The sequence below is a fragment of the Sphaerodactylus townsendi genome, linkage group LG02 (genome assembly GCF_021028975.2).
Source record: "Sphaerodactylus townsendi isolate TG3544 linkage group LG02, MPM_Stown_v2.3, whole genome shotgun sequence".
Classification (NCBI taxonomy): Eukaryota; Metazoa; Chordata; class Lepidosauria; order Squamata; family Sphaerodactylidae; genus Sphaerodactylus; species Sphaerodactylus townsendi.
Window position 1 is genome coordinate 70,185,276 of NC_059426.1, and position 6,000 is coordinate 70,191,275.

Consider the following 6,000-nt stretch of genomic DNA (forward strand, 5'->3'; position numbering starts at 1 on the left):
AACAGCGTTACAACGGCGTTACAGTGGCGTTACAACGGCGCTATAACGGCTTTACAATGGTGCTATAACGGCATTACAACGGCATTACAACGGCGTTTTAGTTACAACAGCGTTACAACGGCGTTACAACGGCGTTACAACGGTGTTACAACAGCGTTACAACGGCGTTACAGTGGCGTTACAACGGCGCTATAACGGCTTTACAATGGTGCTATAACGGCATTACAACGGCATTACAACGGCGTTTTAATGGTGTTAGAATGGTTTAATAGTGTTAGAACAATGTTACAACGATGTTATAACATCATGATGTTACGCTATGATTATTGTTGCTTCGGTTATGTGATGTTATGAAATGATGTGATGTGATGTTATGACTTTGTAAGAGAAGCATCAACATTATAATATCATGACATCACATCATGATGTTATGATGTTATAACGCTATAACATCATGACGTTATAACAACGCTATTACAACGCTATAACAGTGTTATACAACACTATAATGGTGTTTTAACAGCGTTACAACAGCATTACAACAGTGTTACAACAACGCTATAACAGCGTTATAACAACACTATAAAACGTTGTAACATGACGTTATAACAGCGCTATAACAACGCTATAACATCATGACGTTTGAACATCATGATGTTACGTTATGTTTATAGTTGCTTCTGTTATATGATGTTATGAAATGATGTGATGTTATGACGTTATAAGAGAAGCATCAACATTATAATGTCATAACATCACATCATGTTGTTAAGACGTTATAACGTTATAATATCAGGACATCATGATGCTATAACATCATGAGTTATAACAGCGCTTTAACTAAGTTATAATAGCGTTATAACAACGCTATGTTAATATGATAATCACTGGCCATGCCGAGGCACTTGCGCTGGTGAAGGGAAGAATCCAACAGTGTGCAGTCACCGGGTGCTGGAATGCGAAGCCGAACATGGCACCAGTAACCCAGCACCCCTGCCCCTGCCACCGGCGTAGTGGGGCTGGTCTGGGAGCTTGGCTGGGGGAGGAATTGACATTAGTTGGCTCCCTCCAGGCCATTTGACATGCTATGCTGGCAGGCCAGAACTGAGACTTACACTACGCTTTTGGGTAGCATAAATCTATTAAGCCCAATGGGAACTGCTCACCCGTGGGCAGGCTTTCCTGCTTGTATTTTGTTGGATCATACCAGATGTCCACGTAGTCTAGCAGCCTGTTTACACAGTCGCCAACCAGTTGCACTAGAAGGCCAGCAAACAGGGCTTACTCTTCCCAGATGTTGGAGCCTCCCTTTAACCACCATGGCTAACAGCCATTAATCAACCTACCATCCATGAATCTAATTAATCCTCTCTTAAAACCAACTATGCTCATGGACTCAGGACTGAGGGTGTGTGAAACAGTGGGTAGTGGAAGAATAAGGTCAAGGGTGTGTCTGTGGAGAAAAGTGAATATATTAAAGCCAGTTCATTTATTGAAAGACACCTGCGTGTGTCTGAGTGCTTCTCTTCTATACTTCCTCTTCATTCAAGCATTGGCTCCACTCCCCATCCACCAAATCACCACATCTTCTTTTGGAATCTGTGGCTAGGCCACTTCTGCAATCTCATGCTCCATTATGACTTGCTATGGCATTTCAAAATTGTGTCCAAACTCCAAGTTTTTCTTTAACCCAAATCTCTGCATGTGTAGACATTACTCTTAATTAATGAAAACATTTATACTCTGCTTTTCTCCCACACTGGGCACTTGAAACAACTTATGTACAAAAATGGGCTACAATTTAAACATACAAAGTTGCACTTAGGACTCTTTTCTAGCTGGTTGTGGGGATATAAAATTGTGGGATATAAAGTTATCTCAGTCTGATGTCAGGACTGGCAGTAACACTCAAATGGGGTGGCAAGCTGAGATCCCAGGGCCAAGGACCCTTTGGCTCCCTCCTTTAGAAAAACTTGGGCTTAAATTAGGCCCGAACTGCACGTTACATGTATCATGTGATCACCATCAGGACTTGCAGCTAGACAACAGCTGCGAGTTCTTTGTGGGAACCAAATGCTTCCACATAAAGCCACCTGCCAAGGCATATAATGCCTTACTGGATTGTTTAAAGTCGGGGAAATTGGTGGGAAAGGTGAGGGATTTTTTAAAATGGTGGTGGAGGCTGACAACTGCAGAGGGAACATGGAAATTAACTTGCTGTTTTGGCAGGAATGAAAGAAACATTTCAGTATGATCACTCTGTGGGGGAAGAACTCTAGCCATGGCTGGCTTCATTGTGTGGAATTTTTGAAATCTACCCAGAGGCTAGTCCTTGGCTGTAAGGAGTAAGGATGAAAAGGAGGATTCACATGTAAAATGTCCCACAAACAAAAGATAGCATAAAAACACTTAAACCCCTTACATATGCTACTTCTACTGTAGACCAGTTGGAATATTCCACTTTTTGTCTCTTAACCCACTTTTCAAAATCATTGCTACGTAGACCAATCTAGATGTTCTGTTTAATTCATTGTTACAAATGCTGAAAAAAGAAACAACAGACATCAAAGTATGTATAGGACAATTCAAGAAAATGAAGTGAACAAAGGCATAGCTAATGTCTGGTCAATGACATCATACAGTCACTAAAGACAAGGGGAAGTAAGAAAAGTAATATTGGAGAAGCAGCCAGCAAGAATTTCCATATTACTAAGACTGGGTGGGAAATTTTGTCTTTTTATCTCTCATTTTTAACTTGCAGGTGGCATCCAGACCACATTTTCCATCAATGGAATAGAACTTTATTGCCTCTGCCTTTCCACTGTGTTCTACTGACCTTCACAAAATGAAGCCTTTAGGGGATAAGGAACCCCAAGGATCAACGTAAGGGAAATGTGCAGCAGCAGGTGGGAATTGGTAAAAATTACCCATTTACTGTGCAATCAAAGAGGTGGCGAGCTGAGCCAAATTGGAGTCAGTGGAAGGGTTGTGGCAGTGCCTATGCCACTAACAAAGGGGAATGGATGCCAGCACAGAGAGATTTACCCCAGCAGCGAGGTGCTGGGATTTTGGAATGAGGAAGTGGTGTTCTATACTGTCATTTCTGCACTGCAGGAGACAGGCTCTACCAGTGTTCTTGGGGGGTGGGGTTTTGGGAGCACTTCCCGGGGGTAGAGTTAGTTCTTAAAGGACTTTAAGTCTGAAATGCTCCTTACGTCAGCAGCTGACTTACGCCACAAAAAGTGTAGCCTTTCCTAAGGTTTTTTCAGGCAGACCAGAGGCATACCTAGGCAAACTGGAGCCCTGGGCAAAACCTGAGTTTGATGCCCGCCCATGGGTGGCCATCCTCCCCCACCATGACCAAACAACGATTTTTTTCCCACCAGGTCTTTTCAAAGTCACCATCACATTATAGAACATGCCCCAACTCACAAATCTGAACACAGCAATGGGCCATGCCACACAGAAGAAATAATTTTTTGAAAACATTTTCAAAATGCTTTCAAAATGATTTATTACTGCTATGAAAACATTTTACGGTGTTGTATGCAGGTCAGCATCACTTTCAATGTCATTTAAACAGGGGGCCCCAGATTCTCCCTTTAAGGTGGATTTAAAAGGAGAATCTGGGCTCCCTAGTTTAAACAAGTGATGCTGGAATCCACCCCCAAACAGCATCATTTTCAATGGTGTTTAAACTAGAGAGCCCAGATTCTCCTTTTAAGTCCACCTTAAAAGGAGAATCTGGGGTCCCCAGTTTAAACAACATTGAAAGTGATGCTATTTTGGGGTGGATTCTCCCCCACCCTGAAACAGCATCCCTTTCAATGTTAAAACTGGGGACCTCAGATTCTCCCTTTAAATCCATGCCGAAGAGGGTGGATATAATAATAATAATAATAATAATAATAATAATAATAATAATAATAATAATAATAATAATAATAATAATAATAATAATGATAATAATGATGATGATGATGATGATGATGATGATGATGATGATGATGATGATGATGATGATGATGATGATGATGATAAACAATGATGATAACAACAACAACAACAACCTTTATTAGGCATTGAGAGAATAAAAGAAAGAAAGAAAACAAGCTTGGGCAGGAAGGGAGTGGATTTAAAAAAAGAATCTGGGGAAATTTAGGGGGTGCCTGTTGTTGGGGTGCAATTATTAAGATAGCAGCACCAAAATTTCACAATATCTTTGTGAGACCCTACTGATGATACCACCCAGGTTGGTGAAGTTTGGTTCAGGGGGTCCAAAGTTATGGACCCTCAAAGGTGTAGACCCCATCTCCTATTAGCTCCCACTGGAAACAATGGGGGATGGGGGCACTCCCTTTGGGAATCCAAAGTTAAACCAAACCTCAGCAAACCCAGGTCATATCATCAGGAGAGTCTCCCAAAAAATACCTGAAATTTTGGTGCTGCTAGCCTAAAATCTGCAACCGCTGCAGGCCAAAAAAGGGAAAAAAAACACTTAAAATACAAAAGAACCCCACAAACAAACCTGCATTTTTGTTGCCCACCACAAGGTGGTGCCCTGGGCAGTTGCCCATATTGCCCAATGGGAGGAACGCCTCTGTATATATCTCACTAAACCAAACTGACAATTTGACGCAGTTCCACGTTTTTTAACTCAGTTTTTTCCTACCTGTGGATTAGAACCCAAAAGTGGGTTGCAAAGCTTCTAAAAGTGGTTTGCAGGCCCTATGAGTTGCCTTTTGATTCTGTCTCTCTTCCTCCCAGCCAATTTCTCACATTCTCATCTCCCAATTCCTATGTGACAATGAATGGGCATGAAAACAATCTGTCCAGCATGCAGTAACTTTATAGTTGTAACTGGAAGAAGGGGGGGGGGCACTGCTAAGGAGTGAACAGGAGCTGTTCAGTGTGCCAGGAAAAAGGGGAGAAAAAGAAGCACATGCATGTATGGGCGTGGCCCTGGTGCTGCTCCTTTAGTCCAACTTCTTGATCAAAGACTGGAACGTAACCACCATATGCAAAGGCTGTGTACTTTAGAATGCCACTTGTTTGGGGGCAACCACATCCATCTTTTGTGCAATGCCTTTTGGTTTTTCAAAAACGCCCACCTGGCTACTGCAGAAAAAAAAGACTAAAGAGGTTCTTATTGAAGTATTTGGTTAATATAGCAGAGTCATAGAAGCATGATACTAACTACAGTAAATAAATCACCCAAGAAGTATATTGCAAAAAGTAAAACTTACATTCTGTTCACATTCAGGTTGCAGTTAAAGGATGGAAGAGAAACCTAATCTAAAGAGTCACAAGTGGACAGCTTGTATATGGAAGTATGAGGCATTGTTTCTGCAGAAGAGACAGGTACATATGTGTAATTCCAAGAAGATCCATGTAGAGAGTGAACGCACACTGGGCATAGAGAGAGAGGAGGGGTCACAGGACAACAACGTAAAATAAAATGAAAACCTCCCAGGTTAAGACTAGGAGCATCCTATTCCAGTATATACCCACTTAGAGTTATGTAGCAACCAATGACATTCAGACAGGCTGAATCACTCATTCCAACAGTGCCAAGGACACAGTTCAGTTAATGAACAAAAAACAAACAAACCCTGGGCTGACCGTAGATGGGTCACCATGCCAAAAACATTTGAACTTGTAGATCACCATCCTAAAACTATTGGGAACCATTGTTCCAACCCTCTATTTCACACAGAATTCAAGGCCTCTTCTTGGCTCAAAATTTTAGGAATTCACATACACCCCAGGGGTCAGGAGGAATTAGTTTTTGTAAACTGATAAACAGTCTTAAATTGTGCTAGTTTAATCTGCCCTGCCCCCACATATATTAACAATATTGTTTTCAGAACAATATACCAACTATGCTATTGTCTCTGATATCCAGAATTCAATCTGAACATGACAATATGAATGAAGGAATCATTAGACAATTACAACATACAAGAACAATGAATATGCTCAATATTATAATTTTTTTAA